This window comes from Pleurodeles waltl, chromosome 12 (genome assembly GCF_031143425.1).
Source record: "Pleurodeles waltl isolate 20211129_DDA chromosome 12, aPleWal1.hap1.20221129, whole genome shotgun sequence".
NCBI lineage: Eukaryota > Metazoa > Chordata > Amphibia > Caudata > Salamandridae > Pleurodeles > Pleurodeles waltl.
The window spans coordinates 120307867-120328594 of record NC_090451.1 but is presented as its reverse complement, the minus strand read 5'-3'; the positions used below and the strand labels follow the sequence as shown (position 1 = coordinate 120328594).

General features: G+C 39.7%; 6 non-coding genes across 6 annotated transcripts; all 6 read left to right on the top strand.

The window, feature by feature from the left end:
• The first annotated feature begins 572 nt into the window (after positions 1-572).
• On the top strand, positions 573-654 carry TRNAS-GCU (transfer RNA serine (anticodon GCU)). Its single transcript has one exon. It is a non-coding gene; the product is annotated as a tRNA-Ser (tRNA).
• A 4697-nt stretch (positions 655-5351) lies between these two features.
• Positions 5352-5433, top strand: TRNAS-GCU (transfer RNA serine (anticodon GCU)). Its single transcript has one exon. It is a non-coding gene; the product is annotated as a tRNA-Ser (tRNA).
• A 2575-nt stretch (positions 5434-8008) lies between these two features.
• On the top strand, positions 8009-8090 carry TRNAS-GCU (transfer RNA serine (anticodon GCU)). The gene has a single exon. It is a non-coding gene; the product is annotated as a tRNA-Ser (tRNA).
• A 2565-nt stretch (positions 8091-10655) lies between these two features.
• TRNAS-GCU (transfer RNA serine (anticodon GCU)) lies at positions 10656-10737 on the top strand. Its single transcript has one exon. It is a non-coding gene; the product is annotated as a tRNA-Ser (tRNA).
• Positions 10738-13301: 2564 nt separating this feature from the next.
• On the top strand, positions 13302-13383 carry TRNAS-GCU (transfer RNA serine (anticodon GCU)). The gene has a single exon. It is a non-coding gene; the product is annotated as a tRNA-Ser (tRNA).
• A 5211-nt stretch (positions 13384-18594) lies between these two features.
• On the top strand, positions 18595-18676 carry TRNAS-GCU (transfer RNA serine (anticodon GCU)). Its single transcript has one exon. It is a non-coding gene; the product is annotated as a tRNA-Ser (tRNA).
• The last annotated feature ends 2052 nt before the right edge of the window (positions 18677-20728 follow it).

Sequence of the window (20728 nt, the reverse complement as noted above, 5' to 3'; positions counted from 1 at the left end):
TCAAAAATATTTCTTGTTGATGCACGTACGTTTTTAAACTGAAGTGTCAAAGCTGTAGCGGCAATACTCCCAGTTTAGGCGGTTTTATAAACTAAGTTTTACTTTCTTCCACTTAAAACGTTTTGCAGAACAATGCACATTAAATGGGAAGGCAGTTTTCCTTATTTGTGTACTATTTGCTGCCTAATGTTGACATGTAAGCACCCCAACAATGAATGACACCTAGAGACTCGAAAGCACCATACCAGTAAAATATTTGTATGAAATTGCACTTTAAATCCACGTACAACTGAAATAAAGCAATCTTAGCTCATTTGAGGGTAGTGTGACAGTAGATCACCTATGGATGGAACACGTTTGGAATGTATAATTTTCATGATTCCATTACATATATGATATAAATTCAAGCTGAAGTAGGGAAGGACAACAAGGTCATTTAGAGCAAAGCTGAAGACAACAAGTTGCCATAACAATCTGTAAATATATGCTCTTTATTATGTGTGGACAACTATCACCTCATAGAACACATTTCGGCTACTATATTTTTTCCTCCTGAAAGCTGACCTTTACACGATAAGGTGGCCGAGTGGTTAAGGCGATGGACTGCTAATCCTTTGTGCTCTGCATGTGTGGGTTCAAATCCCACCCTTGTCGGTTTATTATAGTGTATTTACTTTTTAATATGCGGTATGTCTGGTTTAACCATATTTTATGTGAAAGTTAAATTACGTATCCCATGGTATTGCGGACAGTACAATGCTTCGGTTTGGAAACACCGCTCAGGTGAGCACTGTGCTTAGGCATTACTGTAAATAGCGCCGGCCGGGTTCTGTGCATGAATCACAAATTCTTTCCTCAGGCGGAGGGTTGTTAAGTTGGGGGACGTAGAAGTTTGCAATATATTGTGTAATGAAACTGCATGGAAAATGTGTTAATGTAGAAATAATGCACACGTTTAAAATGTGCCCACGGGGAGTGGCTACCAATGTATACGAAGACTAATGAAAGTTATTAATGCTGAATTAATTATGTACTGATGTTTTGAACTTGTATTAACATATCAAAATTGGAGTTATGTATTAGGAGTTTGTACATTAAGCACTAGGCCTTAGTTTAGCGAGGGTCTGGGCCTACATGCCTGGTCTCATATTAAACTGTGTTTTTCTAACGTGCAATGTGCTGTTTTCCCGAAGGACACGAAACTGTACTTTTCCAGAAGCTAGAGATGTGTGTAGCTGTAGTAAATTCTTTCTCATGGGACCCGACTTGCTCAAGGAGACATTCTTGCTGAATGCAACAGTGTAATTCGTAACAGGTGCAAGGTTGCCTGGAGTAGGAGAAAACAATGGAACTACTGACTGGTGCGTAAAGTGTAACTTTTCTTACCTGACATTCCAACCGATGAAGACGTCAATAACATGGGCCAATCAACGACATGTGAACTATGGTTTGTGGAAAATTCTGGTGAAATGCGTGAATAATTATTGGACAGAGATAACGATGCACAAATTATTATCCAACGAGGAATTAGGAGTACATTAGACAGTTTTGATTAAACATATGACCTGAGCAGAAATCAGCTATTTATTGGACATTCCACTCCAACCCATTCTTTGCCATTCTACTGAGCCATTTAGGCCATTTCCTTTGAGACTTTGCCGTTTGTTCGTCCTGATACTCTAAACCACCCTTTACTTATTCCTTACCTGATACTCATATCTCCTCTATATGAGGGGAGTTCTTGTTCCTCAGCTATGCAATACAGAGGCTTTGCCCTGTCCTATCTTTGCTGATGGTGAAAACGACTGATGCCCTGAGGACAAAGACTGACGCTGTTTGCTGATCCGTTGGATGGGTAACTATCTGATGAAAATTTTAATTGTCGGCTTGCCTTTTCTTTCTCGGTACCAACTGCTCTTTGATAGAGGCCATAGTTAGATGTTTTCCAAATTTGTGTTTGCTAAATTGTTTTGCATGAAGCCCAACATGCTGATTCTAATTTGAGGTTAGTTAAGGTGTTCACTAAAATCTGACGCAAATAGACAAATTACTGAGTTCTTGCTTTTTTGAATCATGCACTACTGAGACTTTGCTAAGTTGGTTCTTATTAATGATGTGTTAATACTGAGTGTTGGACTTTTGCTTATGCAGGGTCATCCCCAGTCTTTTTTCGCCTCCTGCCTCCTATTTTTGTCTGACATGTTGCTGTTGGCTTTTCAACTCTGAGCACTTTACCACTGCTAACCAGTGCTAAAGTGCATATGCTCTCCTGTTTAAATTGTATGTAAGTGGTTTATCCATGATTGGCATATTTGAATTACTAGTAAGCCCCTAGTAATGTGCACTAGAGGTGCCAGGGCCTGTAAATCAAATGCTACTAGTGGGCCTGCAGCACTGGTTGTGCCACCCACATAAGTAGCTCTGTAATCATGTCTCAGACCTGCCACTGCAGTGTCTGTATGTGTATTTTTACCCTGTAAATTCGACTTGGCAAGTGTACCCACTTGCCAGGCCTAAACCTTCCCTTTCCTTACATGTAAGGCACCCCTAAGGTAGGCCCTAGGTAGCCCCAAGGGCAGGGTGCAGTGTATGGATAAGGTAGGACATATAGTAATGTGGTTTATATGTCCTAACAGTGAAATACTGCCAATTTCGTTTTCACTGTTGCAAGGTCTGTCTCTCTCTCATAGGATAATATGGGGGCTACCTTTAAATATGATTAAAGTGTAGATTCCCCTAGAGAGTAGATGGACCTGTGGAGTTTGGGATCCCTGAACTCACAATTTAAAAATACATCTTTTAGTAAAGTTGATTTTGAGATTGTGCGTTTGGAAATGCCACTTTTAGAAAGTGAGCATTTTCTTGCTTAAACCACTCTGTGACTCTGCCTGGTTTGTGGATTCCCTGTCTGGGTCAGTTTGACAGTTGGGTTGTTTTTCACCTCACACCAGACAGTGACACAAAGGGAGCTGGGGTGTGATCTGCATTTCCTGATTAGCCATCTCTGCTAGGAGGGAGGGGTGGAGTGGTCACTCTCATCTGAAAGGACTGTGCCTGCCTCTGACAATGCTGTCTCCAGCCCCCTGGTGTGTGTCTGAGGCCTTGCCTGGGCAAGGCAGGATTTCACAAGAAGGTGTGAGTCCCCTTTGAAGGAAGGTGACTTCAAAGACTAAAATGGGTATAAGAAGGGCACCCAAACTTACAAACTTCAGAAACACTTCTGGAATCAAGAGGAACCTCTGCCTGGAGAAGAGCTGATCGCTGAGGAACAAGTGCTGCCCTGCCTGTGACTGTGCTTTGTGGAGCTTTCCTGCAGTGCTGCTTCTGCCTGAGTAAGAGGGCAAAGACTGGACTTTGTGTGCCTTCCATCTTGAAGAAGAAATCTCCAAGGGCTTGATGTAGAGCTTGCCTCCTGTTGTTGAAGTCTCAGGGATAGCAAAGACTTCTTCCTGCCAGCACCTGGAGTCTCTGGAGAGACCCCTACTCTGCTCTGTGGTGCCCTTCCAGTTCCTGGGACCCTGAAAGGAGAGGCTGGCAGCCTAAGGACAAAAATACACGCACCGAGCACCGTGCGGAGAAAAGATCGACGCGAATCCGATCGCGGCTGAGAAAACGACGCGACGCCGGTTCCGCAGCTGAGAAACGACGCCGCAGGAAACGCGACCGAAAAACCGACGCCCGGAGCAGGAGAAACGACGCGCAGCATCGCTGACGGAGGCTGAGAGATCGCACCCTGCGCCGCGGGACTTTCGGATCGTCGTGTGGCTGGCTTTTTCAACGCGCACCGCCGTGCCGAGTTGTTTTCGACGCACACAGCCGTGCAGGGTTACTTTCGACGCACACCGCCCGTGCGGGGTTATTTTTGACGCAAACCAGGTACATTTTCACGCTAGCAGCGCTAGTGTGGTGTTACAACTACCTAAAGACTCTTTTTATTTTAAACCTTTAAAAAATCATAACTTGACTTGTGTATGTTGGATTTTTTGTCGTTTTGGTCTTTGTTTTGTCTAGATAAATATTTCCTATTTTTCTAAACTGGTGTTGTGTCATTTTGTAGTGTTTTCATTAAGTTACTGTGTGTGTTGGTACAAATACTTTACGCCCAGCACTCTGAGGTTAAGCCTACTGCTCTGCCAAGCTACCAAGGGGGTAAGCAGGGGTTAGCTGAGGGTGATTCTCTTTTATCCTAAGTAGAGTGAGGGTCCTTGCTTGAACAGGGGGTAACCTGACTGTCAACCAGAGACCCCATTTCTAACACTGAGTGAATATTCTCCATGCATTGATTAATTGCATTTCTAATTGCAAATCTGAAGAGTTACTAATGAGATGAATTGCCGATGAGATTAACAGAAATGACTTTAGATTGTAACTAATAGGGAAATAAGTATCCTAACACTTAACTAAATTGGTGTTTTTATTCATGACTGAAAGGTCATGGTGTGTTCACTTTATTGACTCTCATTAAAGGTTATTGATTAGTATGATGATTAGTTATTGCGATTGTTGTTGAGATATTGATCCATTGATTTGTGATGCCAAAAGACATCTCGTACTGGGAAGTCCCCGAACGTAGTCCAAAAGGTTCATCGACCTAGGCGTGTCTCCTTGTAAGTTTACTTATCAAGGCTGTGGTGCGCTATCACTAATAAAAAGTCATCTGATCTGTTGCTGCTGAGTCATCGTCAACGAAAACCAATAAGATATTACTTCAATGTGGTGTAATTACGACTGCCTCAGTTTTATGCGTTACGTGAGCAGTCGGACAGCAATTTATTTAGCGCAAAAATATTTCTTGTTGATGCACGTACGTTTTTAAACTGAAGTGTCAAAGCTGTAGCGGCAATACTCCCAGTTTAGGCGGTTTTATAAACTAAGTTTTACTTTCTCCTACTTAAAACGTTTTGCAGAACAATGCACATTAAATGGGAAGGCAGTTTTCCTTATTTGTGTACTATTTGCTGCCTAATGTTGACATGTAAGCACCCCAACAATGAATGACACCTAGAGACTCGAAAGCACCATACCAGTAAAATATGTGTATGAAATTGCACTTTAAATCCACGTACAACTGAAATAAAGCAATCTTAGCTCATTTGAGGGTAGTGTGACAGTAGATCACATATGGATAGAACACGTTTGGAATGTGTAATTTTCATGATTCCATCACATATATCATATAAATTCAAGCTGAAGTAGGGAAGGACAACAAGGTCATTTAGAGCAAAGCTGAAGACAACGAGTTGCCATAACAATCTGTAAATATATGCTGTTTATTATGTGTGGACAACTATCACCTCATAGAACACATTTCGGCTACTATATTTTTTCCTCCTGAAAACTGACCTTTACATGACAAGGTGGCCGAGTGGTTAAGGCGATGGACTGCTAATCCATTGTGCTCTGCATGCGTGGGTTCGAATCCCACCCTTGTCGGTTTATTATTGTGTGTTTACTTTTTGATATGCAGTATGTCTGGTTTAACCCTATTTTATGTGAAAGTTAAATTACGTATCCCATGGTATTTCCGACAGTACAATGCCTCGGTTTGGAAACACCGCTCAGGTGAGCACTGTGCTTAGGCATTACTGTAAACAGCGCCGGCCGGGTTCTGTGCATGAATCACAAATTCTTTCCTCAGGCGGAGGGTTGTTAAGTTGGGGGACGTAGAAGTTTGCAATATATTGTGTAATGAAACTGCATAGAAAATGTGTTAATGTAGAAATAATGCACGCGTTTGAAATGTGCCCACGGGGAGTGGCTACCAATGTATACGAAGACTAATGAAAGTTATTAATGCTGAATTAATTATGTACTGATGTTTTGAACTTGTATTCACATATCAAAATTGGAGTTATGTATTAGGAGTTTGTACATTAAGCACTAGGCCTTAGTTTAGCGAGGGTCTGGGCCTACATGCCTGGTCTCATATTAAACTGTGTTTTTCTAACGTGCAATGTGCTGTTTTCCTGAAGGACACGAAACTGTACTTTTCCAGAAGCTAGAGATGTGTGTAGCTGTAGTAAATTCTTTCTCATGGGACCCGACTTGCTCAAGGAGACATTCTTGCTGAATGCAACAGTGTAATTCGTAACAGGTGCCAGGTTGCCTGGAGTAGGAGAAAACAATGGAACTACTGACTGGTGCGTAAAGTGTAACTTTTCTTACCTGACATTCCAACCGATGAAGACGTCAATAACATGGGCCAATCAACGACATGTGAACTATGGTTTGTGGAAAATTCTGGTGAAATGCGTGAATAATTATTGGACAGAGATAACGATGCAAAAATTATTATCCAACGAGGAATGAGGAGTAAATTAGACAGTTTTGATTTAACCATATGACCTGAGCAGAAATCAGCTATTTATTGGACATTCCACTCCAACCCATTCTTTGCCATTCTACTGAGCCATTTAGGCCATTTCCTTTGAGACTTTGCCGTTTGTTCGTCCTGATACTCTAAACCACCCTTTACTTATTCCTTACCTGATACTCATATCTCCTCATATCTCCTCTATATAAGGGGAGTTCTTGTTCCTCAGCTATGCAATACAGAAGCTTTGCCCTGTCCTATCTTTGCTGATGGTGAAAACGACTGATGCCCTGAGGACAAAGACTGACGCTGTTTGCTGATCCGTTGGATGGGTAACTATCTGATGAAAATTGTAATTGTCGGCTTGCCTTTTCTTTCTCGGTACCAACTGCTCTTTGATAGAGGCCATAGTTAGATGTTTTCCAAATTTGTGTTTGCTAAATTGTTTTGCATGAAGCCCAACATGCTGATTCTAATTTGAGGTTGGTTAAGGTGTTCACTAAAATCTGACGCAAATAGACAAATTGCTGAGTTCTTGCTTTTTTGAATCATGCACTACTGAGACTTTGCTAAGTTGGTTCTTATTAATGATGTGTTAATACTGAGTGAATATTCTCCATGCATTGATTAATTGCATTTCTAATTGCAAATCTGAAGAGTTACTAATGAGATGAATTGCCGATGAGATTAACAGAAATGACTTTAGATTGTAACCAATAGGGAAATAAGTATCCTAACACTTAACTAAATTGGTGTTTTTATTCATGACTGAAAGGTCATGGTGTGTTCACTTTATTGACTCTCATTAAAGGTTATTGATTAGCATGATGATTAGTTATTGCGATTGTTGTTGAGATATTGATCCATTGATTTGTGATGCCAAAAGACATCTCGTACTGGGAAGTCCCCGAATGTAGTCCAAAAGGTTCATCGACCTATGCGTGTCTCCTTGTAAGTTTACTTATCAAGGCCGTGATGCGCTATCACTAATAAAAAGTCATCTGATCTGTTGCTGCTGAGTCATCGTCAATGAAAACCACCAAGATATTACTTCAATGTGGTGTAATTACGACTGCCTCAGTTTTATGCGTTACGTGAGCAGTCGGACAGCAATTTATTTAGCGCAAAAATATTTCTTGTTGATGCACGTACGTTTTTAAACTGAAGTGTCAAAGCTGTAGCGGCAATACTCCCAGTTTAGGCGGTTTTATAAACTAAGTTTTACTTTCTCCTGCTTAAAACGTTTTGCAGAACAATGCACATTAAATGGGAAGGCAGTTTTCCTTATTTGTGTACTATTTGCTGCCTAATGTTGACATGTAAGCACCCCAACAATGAATGGCACCTAGAGACTCGAAAGCACGATACCAGTAAAATATTTGTATGAAATTGCACTTTAAATCCACGTACAACTGAAATAAAGCAATCTTAGCTCATTTGAGGGTAGTGTGACAGTAGATCACATATGGATAGAACACGTTTGGAATGTGTAATTTTCATGATTCCATTACATATATCATATAAATTCAAGCTGAAGTAGGGAAGGACAACAAGGTCATTTAGAGCAAAGCTGAAGACAACAAGTTGCCATAACAATCTGTAAATATATGCTCTTTATTATGTGTGGACAGCTATCACCTCATAGAACACATTTCGGCTACTATATTTTTTCCTCCTGAAAACTGACCTTTACACGACAAGGTGGCCGAGTGGTTAAGGCGATGGACTGCTAATCCATTGTGCTCTGCATGCGTGGGTTCGAATCCCACCCTTGTCGGTTTATTATTGTGTGTTTACTTTTTAATATGCGGTATGTCTGGTTTAACCCTATTTTATGTGAAAGTTAAATTATGTATCCCATGGTATTTCCGACAGTACAATGCCTCGGTTTGGAAACACCGCTCAGGTGAGCACTGTGCTTAGGCATTACTGTAAACAGCGCCGGCCGGGTTCTGTGCATGAATCACAAATTCTTTCCTCAGGCGGAGGGTTGTTAATTTGGGGGACGTAGAAGTTTGCAATATATTGTGTAATGAAACTGCATAGAAAATGTGTTAATGTAGAAATAATGCACGCGTTTAAAATGTGCCCACGGGGAGTGGCTACCAATGTATACGAAGACTAATGAAAGTTATTAATGCTGAATTAATTATGTACTGCTGTTTTGAACTTGTATTAACATATCAAAATTGGAGTTATGTATTAGGAGTTTGTACATTAAGCACTAGGCCTTAGTTTAGCGAGGGTCTGGGCCTACATGCCTGGTCTCATATCAAACTGTGTTTTTCTAACGTGCAATGTGCTGTTTTCCTGAAGTACATGAAACTGTACTTTTCTAGAAGCTAGAGATGTGTGTAGCTGTAGTAAATTCTTTCTCATGGGACCCGACTTGCCCAAGGAGACATTCTTGCTGAATACAACAGTGTAATTCGGAACAGGTGCAAGGTTGCCTGGAGTAGGAGAAAACAATGGAACTACTGACTGGTGCGTAAAGTGTAACTTTTCTTGCCTGACATTCCAACCGATGAAGACGTCAATAACATGGGCCAATCAACGACATGTGAACTATGGTTTGTGGAAAATTCTGGTGAAATGCGTGAATAATTATTGGACAGAGATAACGATGCACAAATTATTATCCAACGAGGAATTAGGAGTAAATTAGACCATTTTGATTTAACCATATGACCTGAGCAGAAATCAGCTATTTATTGGACATTCCACTCCAACCCATTCTTTGCCATTCTACTGAGCCATTTAGGCCATTTCCTTTGAGACTTTGCCGTTTGTTCGTCCTGATACTCTAAACCACCCTTTACTTATTCCTTACCTGATACTCATATCTCCTCTATATGAGGGGAGTTCTTGTTCCTCAGCTATGCAATACAGAGGCTTTGCCCTGTCCTATCTTTGCTGATGGTGAAAACAACTGATGCCCTGAGGACAAAGACTGACGCTGTTTGCTGATCCGTTGGATGGGTAACTATCTGATGAAAATTGTAATTGTCGGCTTGCCTTTTCTTTCTCGGTACCAACTGCTCTTTGATAGAGGCCATAGTTAGATGTTTTCCAAATTTGTGTTTGCTAAATTGTTTTGCATGAAGCCCAACATGCTGATGCTAATTTGAGGTTAGTTAAGGTGTTCACTAACATCTGACGCAAATAGACAAATTACTGAGTTCTTGCTTTTTTGAATCATGCACTACTGAGACTTTGCTAAGTTGGTTCTTATTAATGATGTGTTAATACTGAGTGAATATTCTCCATGCATTGATTAATTGCATTTCTAATTGCAAATCTGAAGAGTTACTAATGAGATGAATTGCCGATGAGATTAACAGAAATGACTTTAGATTGTAACTAATAGGGAAATAAGTATCCTAACACTTAACTAAATTGGTGTTTTTATTCATGACTGAAAGGTCATGGTGTGTTCACTTTATTGACTCTCATTAAAGGTTATTGATTAGTATGATGATTAGTTATTGCGATTGTTGTTGAGATATTGATCCATTGATTTGTGATGCCAAAAGACATCTCGTACTGGGAAGTCCCCGAACGTAGTCCAAAAGGTTCATCGACCTAGGCGTGTCTCCTTGTAAGTTTACTTATCAAGGCTGTGATGCGCTATCACTAATAAAAAGTCATCTGATCTGTTGCTGCTGAGTCATCGTCAACGAAAACCACCAAGATATTACTTCAATGTGGTGTAATTACGACTGCCTCAGTTTTATGCGTTACGTGAGCAGTCGGACAGCAATTTATTTAGCGCAAAAATATTTCTTGTTGATGCACGTACGTTTTTAAACTGAAGTGTCAAAGCTGTAGCGGCAATACTCCCAGTTTAGGCGGTTTTATAAACTAAGTTTTACTTTCTCCTACTTAAAACGTTTTGCAGAACAATGCACATTAAATGGGAAGGCAGTTTTCCTTATTTGTGTACTATTTGCTGCCTAATGTTGACATGTAAGCACCCCAACAATGAATGACACCTAGAGACTCGAAAGCACCATACCAGTAAAATATGTGTATGAAATTGCACTTTAAATCCACGTACAACTGAAATAAAGCAATCTTAGCTCATTTGAGGGTAGTGTGACAGTAGATCACATATGGATAGAACACGTTTGGAATGTGTAATTTTCATGATTCCATTACATATATCATATAAATTCAAGCTGAAGTAGGGAAGGACAACAAGGTCATTTAGAGCAAAGCTGAAGACAACGAGTTGCCATAACAATCTGTAAATATATGCTGTTTATTATGTGTGGACAACTATCACCTCATAGAACACATTTCGGCTACTATATTTTTTCCTCCTGAAAACTGACATTTACTTGACAAGGTGGACGAGTGGTTATGGCAATGGACTGCTAATCCATTGTGCTCTGCATGCGTGGGTTCGAATCCCACCCTTGTCGGTTTATTATTGTGTGTTTACTTTTTAATATGCGGTATGTCTGGTTTAACCCTATTTTATGTGAAAGTTAAATTACGTATCCCATGGTATTTCCGACAGTACAATGCCTCGGTTTGGAAACACCGCTCAGGTGAGCACTGTGCTTAGGCATTACTGTAAACAGCGCCGGCCGGGTTCTGTGCATGAATCACAAATTCTTTCCTCAGGCGGAGGGTTGTTAAGTTGGGGGACGTAGAAGTTTGCAATATATTGTGTAATGAAACTGCATAGAAAATGTGTTAATGTAGAAATAATGCACGCGTTTGAAATGTGCCCACGGGGAGTGGCTACCAATGTATACGAAGACTAATGAAAGTTATTAATGCTGAATTAATTATGTACTGATGTTTTGAACTTGTATTAACATATCAAAATTGGAGTTATGTATTAGGAGTTTGTACATTAAGCACTAGGCCTTAGTTTAGCGAGGGTCTGGGCCTACATGCCTGGTCTCATATTAAACTGTGTTTTTCTAACGTGCAATGTGCTGTTTTCCTGAAGGACACGAAACTGTACTTTTCCAGAAGCTAGAGATGTGTGTAGCTGTAGTAAATTCTTTCTCATGGGACCCGACTTGCTCAAGGAGACATTCTTGCTGAATGCAACAGTGTAATTCGTAACAGGTGCCAGGTTGCCTGGAGTAGGAGAAAACAATGGAACTACTGACTGGTGCGTAAAGTGTAACTTTTTTTACCTGACATTCCAACCGATGAAGACCTCAATAACATGGGCCAATAAACGACATGTGAATTATGGTTTGTGGAAAATTCTGGTGAAATGCGTGAATAATTATTGGACAGAGATAACGATGCAAAAATTATTATCCAACGAGGAATTAGGAGTAAATTAGACAGTTTTGATTTAACCATATGACCTGAGCAGAAATCAGCTATTTATTGGACATTCCACTCCAACCCATTCTTTGCCATTCTTCTGAGCCATTTAGGCCATTTCCTTTGAGACTTTGCCGTTTGTTCGTCCTGATACTCTAAACCACCCTTTACTTATTCCTTACCTGATACTCATATCTCCTCTATATGAGGGGAGTTCTTGTTCCTCAGCTATGCAATACAGAGGCTTTGCCCTGTCCTATCTTTGCTGATGGTGAAAACGACTGATGGCCTGAGGACAAAGACTGACGCTGTTTGCTGATCCGTTGGATGGGTAACTATCTGATGAAAATTGTAATTGTCGGCTGGCCTTTTCTTTCTCGGTACCAACTGCTCTTTGATAGAGGCCATAGTTAGATGTTTTCCAAATTTGTGTTTGCTAAATTGTTTTGCATGAAGCCCAACATGCTGATGCTAATTTGAGGTTGGTTAAGGTGTTCACTAAAATCTGACGCAAATAGACAAATTGCTGAGTTCTTGCTTTTTTGAATCATGCACTACTGAGACTTTGCTAAGTTGGTTCTTATTAATGATGTGTTAATACTGAGTGAATATTCTCCATGCATTGATTAATTGTATTTCTAATTGCAAATCTGAAGAGTTACTAATGAGATGAATTGCCGATGAGATTAACAGAAATGACTTTAGATTGTAACCAATAGGGAAATAAGTATCCTAACACTTAACTAAATTGGTGTTTTTATTCATGACTGAAAGGTCATGGTGTGTTCACTTTATTGACTCTCATTAAAGGTTATTGATTAGTATGATGATTAGTTATTGCGATTGTTGTTGAGATATTGATCCATTGATTTGTGATGCCAAAAGACATCTCGTACTGGGAAGTCCCCGAACGTAGTCCAAAAGGTTCATCGACCTAGGCGTGTCTCCTTGTAAGTTTACTTATCAAGGCTGTGATGCGCTATCACTAATAAAAGTCATCTGATCTGTTGCTGCTGAGTCATCGTCAACGAAAACCACCAAGATATTACTTCAATGTGGTGTAATTACGACTGCCTCAGTTTTATGCGTTACGTGAGCAGTCGGACAGCAATTTATTTAGCGCAAAAATATTTCTTGTTGATGCACGTACGTTTTTAAACTGAAGTGTCAAAGCTGTAGCGGCAATACTCCCAGTTTAGGCGGTTTTATAAACTAAGTTTTACTTTCTCCTACTTAAAACGTTTTGCAGAACAATGCACATTAAATGGGAAGGCAGTTTTCCTTATTTGTGTACTATTTGCTGCCTAATGTTGACATGTAAGCACCCCAACAATGAATGACACCTAGAGACTCGAAAGCACCATACCAGTAAAATATGTGTATGAAATTGCACTTTAAATCCACGTACAACTGAAATAAAGCAATCTTAGCTCATTAGACGGTAGTGTGACAGTAGATCACATATGGATAGAACACGTTTGGAATGTGTAATTTTCATGATTCCATCACATATATCATATAAATTCAAGCTGAAGTAGGGAAGGACAACAAGGTCATTTAGAGCAAAGCTGAAGACAACGAGTTGCCATAACAATCTGTAAATATATGCTCTTTATTATGTGTGGACAACTATCACCTCATAGAACACATTTCGGCTACTATATTTTTTCCTCCTGAAAACTGACCTTTACATGACAAGGTGGCCGAGTGGTTAAGGCAATGGACTGCTAATCCATTGTGCTCTGCATGCGTGGGTTCGAATCCCACCCTTGTCGGTTTATTATTGTGTGTTTACTTTTTAATATGCGGTATGTCTGGTTTAACCCTATTTTATGTGAAAGTTAAATTACGTATCCCATGGTATTTCCGACACTACAATGCCTCGGTTTGGAAACACCGCTCAGGTGAGCACTGTGCTTAGGCATTACTGTAAACAGCGCCGGCCGGGTTCTGTGCATGAATCACAAATTCTTTCCTCAGGCGGAGGGTTGTTAAGTTGGGGGACGTAGAAGTTTGCAATATATTGTGTAATGAAACTGCATAGAAAATGTGTTAATGTAGAAATAATGCACGCGTTTGAAATGTGTCCACGGGGAGTGGCTACCAATGTATACGAAGACTAATGAAAGTTATTAATGCTGAATTAATTATGTACTGATGTTTTGAACTTGTATTAACATATCAAAATTGGAGTTATGTATTAGGAGTTTGTACATTAAGCACTAGGCCTTAGTTTAGCGAGGGTCTGGGCCTACATGCCTGGTCTCATATTAAACTGTGTTTTTCTAACGTGCAATGTGCTGTTTTCCTGAAGGACACGAAACTGTACTTTTCCAGAAGCTAGAGATGTGTGTAGCTGTAGTAAATTCTTTCTCATGGGACCCGACTTGCTCAAGGAGACATTCTTGCTGAATGCAACAGTGTAATTCGTAACAGGTGCCAGGTTGCCTGGAGTAGGAGAAAACAATGGAACTACTGACTGGTGCGTAAAGTGTAACTTTTCTTACCTGACATTCCAACCGATGAAGACGTCAATAACATGGGCCAATCAACGACATGTGAACTATGGTTTGTGGAAAATTCTGGTGAAATGCGTGAATAATTATTGGACAGAGATAACGATGCAAAAATTATTATCCAACGAGGAATTAGGAGTAAATTAGACAGTTTTGATTTAACCATATGACCTGAGCAGAAATCAGCTATTTATTGGACATTCCACTCCAACCCATTCTTTGCCATTCTACTGAGCCATTTAGGCCATTTCCTTTGAGACTTTGCCGTTTGTTCGTCCTGATACTCTAAACCACCCTTTACTTATTCCTTACCTGATACTCATATCTCCTCTATATGAGGGGAGTTCTTGTTCCTCAGCTATGCAATACAGAGGCTTTGCCCTGTCCTATCTTTGCTGATGGTGAAAACGACTGATGCCCTGAGGACAAAGACTGACGCTGTTTGCTGATCCGTTGGATGGGTAACTATCTGATGAAAATTGTAATTGTCGGCTTGCCTTTTCTTTCTCAGTACCAACTGCTCTTTGATAGAGGCCATAGTTAGATGTTTTCCAAATTTGTGTTTGCTAAATTGTTTTGCATGAAGCCCAACATGCTGATTCTAATTTGAGGTTGGTTAAGGTGTTCACAAAAATCTGACGCAAATAGACAAATTGCTGAGTTCTTGCTTTTTTGAATCATGCACTACTGAGACTTTGCTAAGTTGGTTCTTATTAATGATGTGTTAATACTGAGTGAATATTCTCCATGCATTGATTAATTGCATTTCTAATTGCAAATCTGAAGAGTTACTAATGAGATGAATTGCCGATGAGATTAACAGAAATGACTTTAGATTGTAACCAATAGGGAAATAAGTATCCTAACACTTAACTAAATTGATGTTTTTATTCATGACTGAAAGGTCATGGTGTGTTCACTTTATTGACTCTCATTAAAGGTTATTGATTAGCATGATGATTAGTTATTGCGATTGTTGTTGAGATATTGATCCATTGATTTGTGATGCCAAAAGACATCTCGTACTGGGAAGTCCCCGAATGTAGTCCAAAAGGTTCATCGACCTAGGCGTGTCTCCTTGTAAGTTTACTTATCAAGGCCGTGATGCGCTATCACTAATAAAAAGTCATCTGATCTGTTGCTGCTGAGTCATCGTCAACGAAAACCACCAAGATATTACTTCAATGTGGTGTAATTACGACTGCCTCAGTTTTATGCGTTACGTGAGCAGTCGGACAGCAATTTATTTAGCGCAAAAATATTTCTTGTTGATGCACGTACGTTTTTAAACTGAAGTGTCAAAGCTGTAGCGGCAATGCTCCCAGTTTAGTCGGTTTTATAAACTAAGTTTTACTTTCTCCTACTTAAAACGTTTTGCAGAACAATGCACATTAAATGGGAAGGCAGTTTTCCTTATTTGTGTACTATTTGCTGCCTAATGTTGACATGTAAGCACCCCAACAATGAATGACACCTAGAGACTCGAATGCACCATACCAGTAAAATATTTGTATGAAATTGCACTTTAAATCCACGTACAACTGAAATAAAGCAATCTTAGCTCATTTGAGGGTAGTGTGACAGTAGATCACATATGGATAGCACACGTTTGGAATGTGTAATTTTCATGATTCCATTACATATATCATATAAATTCAAGCTGAGGTAGGGAAGGACAACAAGGTCATTTAGAGCAAAGCTGAAGACAACAAGTTGCCATAACAATCTGTAAATATATGCTCTTTATTATGTGTGGACAACTATCACCTCATAGAACACATTTCGGCTACTATATTTTTTCCTCCTGAAAACTGACCTTTACACGACAAGGTGGCCGAGTGGTTAAGGCGATGGACTGCTATCCATTGTGCTCTGCATGCGTGGGTTCGAATCTCACCCTTGTCAGTTTATTATTGTGTGTTTACTTTTTAATATGCGGTATGTCTGGTTTAACCCTATTTTATGTGAAAGTTAAATTACGTATCCCATGGTATTTCCGACACTACAATGCCTCGGTTTGGAAACACCGCTCAGGTGAGCACTGTGCTTAGGCATTACTGTAAACAGCGCCGGCCGGGTTCTGTGCATGAATCACAAATTCTTTCCTCAGGCGGAGGGTTGTTAAGTTGGGGGACGTAAAAGTTTGCAATATATTGTGTAATGAAACTGCATAGAAAATGTGTTAATGTAGAAATAATGCACACGTTTAAAATGTGCCCACGGGGAGTGGCTACCAATGTATACGAAGACTAATGAAAGTTATTAATGCTGAATTAATTATGTACTGATGTTTTGAACTTGTATTAACATATCAAAATTGGAGTTATGTATTAGGAGTTTGTACATTAAGCACTAGGCCTTAGTTTAGCGAGGGTCTGGGCCTACATGCCTGGTCTCATATTAAACTGTGTTTTTCTAACGTGCAATGTGCTGTTTTCCTGAAGGACACGAAACTGTACTTTTCCAGAAGCTAGAGATGTGTGTAGCTGTAGTAAATTCTTTCTCATGGGACCCGACTTCCTCAAGGAGACATTCTTGCCGAATGCAACAGTGTAATTCGTAACAGGTGCAAGGTTGCCTGGAGTAGGAGAAAACAATGGAACTACTGACTGGTGCGTAAAGTGTAACTTTTCTTACCTGACATTCCAACCGATGAAGACGTCAATAACATGGGCCAATCAACGACATGTGAACTATGGTTTGTGGAAAATTCTGGTGAAATGCGTGAATAATTATTGGACAGAGATAACGATGCACAAATTATTATCCAACGAGGAATTAGGAGTAAATTAGACAGTTTTGATTTAACAATATGACCTGAGCAGAAATCAGCTATTTATTGGACATTCCACTCCAACCCATTCTTTGCCATTCTACTGAGCCATTTAGGCCATTTCCTTTGAGACTTTGCCGTTTGTTCGTCCTGATACTCTAAACCACCCTTTACTTATTCCTTACCTGATACTCATATCTCCTCTATATGAGGGGAGTTCTTGTTCCTCAGCTATGCAATACAGAGGCTTTGCCCTGTCCTTTCTTTGCTGATGGTGAAAACGACTGATGGCCTGAGGACAAAGACTGACGCTGTTTGCTGATCCGTTGGATGGGTAACTATCTGATGAAAATTTTAATTGTCGGCTGGCCTTTTCTTTCTCGGTACCAACTGCTCTTTGATAGAGGCCATAGTTAGATGTTTTCCAAATTTGTGTTTGCTAAATTGTTTTGCATGAAGCCCAACATGCTGATGCTAATTTGAGGTTGGTTAAGGTGTTCACTAAAATCTGACGCAAATAGACAAATTGCTGAGTTCTTGCTTTTTTGAATCATGCACTACTGAGACTTTGCTAAGTTGGTTCTTATTAATGATGTGTTAATACTGAGTGAATATTCTCCATGCATTGATTAATTGTATTTCTAATTGCAAATCTGAAGAGTTACTAATGAGATGAATTGCCGATGAGATTAACAGAAATGACTTTAGATTGTAACCAATAGGGAAATAAGTATCCTAACACTTAACTAAATTGGTGTTTTTATTCATGACTGAAAGGTCATGGTGTGTTCACTTTATTGACTCTCATTAAAGGTTATTGATTAGCATGATGATTAGTTATTGCGATTGTTGTTGAGATATTGATCCATTGATTTGTGATGCCAAAAGACATCTCGTACTGGGAAGTCCCCAAACGTAGTCCAAAAGGTTCATAGACCTAGGCGTGTCTCCTTGTAAGTTTACTTATCAAGGCCGTGATGCGCTATCACTAATAAAAAGTCATCTGATCTGTTGCTGCTGAGTCATCGTCAACGAAAACCACCAAGATATTACTTCAATGTGGTGTAATTACGACTGCCTCAGTTTTATGCGTTACGTGAGCAGTCGGACAGCAATTTATTTAGCGCAAAAATATTTCTTGTTGATGCACGTACGTTTTTAAACTGAAGTGTCAAAGCTGTAGCGGCAATACTCCCAGTTTAGGCGGTTTTATAAACTAAGTTTTACTTTCTCCTGCTTAAAACGTTTTGCAGAACAATGCACATTAAATGGGAAGGCAGTTTTCCTTATTTGTGTACTATTTGCTGCCTAATGTTGACATGTAAGCACCCCAACAATGAATGGCACCTAGAGACTCGAAAGCACGATACCAGTAAAATATTTGTATGAAATTGCACTTTAAATCCACGTACAACTGAAATAAAGCAATCTTAGCTCATTTGAGGGTAGTGTGACAGTAGATCACATATGGATAGAACACGTTTGGAATGTGTAATTTTCATGATTCCATTACATATATCATATAAATTCAAGCTGAAGTAGGGAAGGACAACAAGGTCATTTAGAGCAAAGCTGAAGACAACAAGTTGCCATAACAATCTGTAAATATATGCTCTTTATTATGTGTGGACAGCTATCACCTCATAGAACACATTTCGGCTACTATATTTTTTCCTCCTGAAAACTGACCTTTACACGACAAGGTGGCCGAGTGGTTAAGGCGATGGACTGCTAATCCATTGTGCTCTGCATGCGTGGGTTCGAATCCCACCCTTGTCGGTTTATTATTGTGTGTTTACTTTTTAATATGCGGTATGTCTGGTTTAACCCTATTTTATGTGAAAGTTAAATTATGTATCCCATGGTATTTCCGACAGTACAATGCCTCGGTTTGGAAACACCGCTCAGGTGAGCAATGTGCTTAGGCATTACTGTAAACAGCGCCGGCCGGGTTCTGTGCATGAATCACAAATTCTTTCCTCAGGCGGAGGGTTGTTAATTTGGGGGACGTAGAAGTTTGCAATATATTGTGTAATGAAACTGCATAGAAAATGTGTTAATGTAGAAATAATGCACGCGTTTAAAATGTGCCCACGGGGAGTGGCTACCAATGTATACGAAGACTAATGAAAGTTATTAATGCTGAATTAATTATGTACTGCTGTTTTGAACTTGTATTAACATATCAAAATTGGAGTTATGTATTAGGAGTTTGTACATTAAGCACTAGGCCTTAGTTTAGCGAGGGTCTGGGCCTACATGCCTGGTCTCATATCAAACTGTGTTTTTCTAACGTGCAATGTGCTGTTTTCCTGAAGTACATGAAACTGTACTTTTCTAGAAGCTAGAGATGTGTGTAGCTGTAGTAAATTCTTTCTCATGGGACCCGACTTGCCCAAGGAGACATTCTTGCTGAATACAACAGTGTAATTCGGAACAGGTGCAAGGTTGCCTGGAGTAGGAGAAAACAATGGAACTACTGACTGGTGCGTAAAGTGTAACTTTTCTTGCCTGACATTCCAACCGATGAAGACGTCAATAACATGGGCCAATCAACGACATGTGAACTATGGTTTGTGGAAAATTCTGGTGAAATGCGTGAATAATTATTGGACAGAGATAACGATGCACAAATTATTATCCAACGAGGAATTAGGAGAAAATTAGACCATTTTGATTTAACCATATGACCTGAGCAGAAATCAGCTATTTATTGGACATTCCACTCCAACCCATTCTTTGCCATTCTACTGAGCCATTTAGGCCATTTCCTTTGAGACTTTGCCGTTTGTTCGTCCTGATACTCTAAACCACCCTTTACTTATTCCTTACCTGATACTCATATCTCCTCTATATGAGGGGAGTTCTTGTTCCTCAGCTATGCAATACAGAGGCTTTGCCCTGTCCTATCTTTGCTGATGGTGAAAACAACTGATGCCCTGAGGACAAAGACTGACGCTGTTTGCTGATCCGTTGGATGGGTAACTATCTGATGAAAATTGTAATTGTCGGCTTGCCTTTTCTTTCTCGGTACCAACTGCTCTTTGATAGAGGCCATAGTTAGATGTTTTCCAAATTTGTGTTTGCTAAATTGTTTTGCATGAAGCCCAACATGCTGATGCTAATTTGAGGTTAGTTAAGGTGTTCACTAACATCTGACGCAAATAGACAAATTACTGAGTTCTTGCTTTTTTGAATCATGCACTACTGAGACTTTGCTAAGTTGGTTCTTATTAATGATGTGTTAATACTGAGTGAATATTCTCCATGCATTGATTAATTGCATTTCTAATTGCAAATCTGAAGAGTTACTAATGAGATGAATTGCCGATGAGATTAACAGAAATGACTTTAGATTGTAACTAATAGGGAAATAAGTATCCTAACACTTAACTAAATTGGTGTTTTTATTCATGACTGAAAGGTCATGGTGTGTTCACTTTATTGACTCTCATTAAAGGTTATTGATTAGTATGATGATTAGTTATTGCGATTGTTGTTGAGATATTGATCCATTGATTTGTGATGCCAAAAGACATCTCGTACTGGGAAGTCCCCGAACGTAGTCCAAAAGGTTCATCGACCTAGGCGTGTCTCCTTGTAAGTTTACTTATCAAGGCTGTGATGCGCTAGCACTAATAAAAAGTCATCTGATCTGTTGCTGCTGAGTCATCGTCAACGAAAACCACCAAGATATTACTTCAATGTGGTGTAATTACGACTGCCTCAGTTTTATGCGTTACGTGAGCAGTCGGACAGCAATTTATTTAGCGCAAAAATATTTCTTGTTGATGCACGTACGTTTTTAAACTGAAGTGTCAAAGCTGTAGC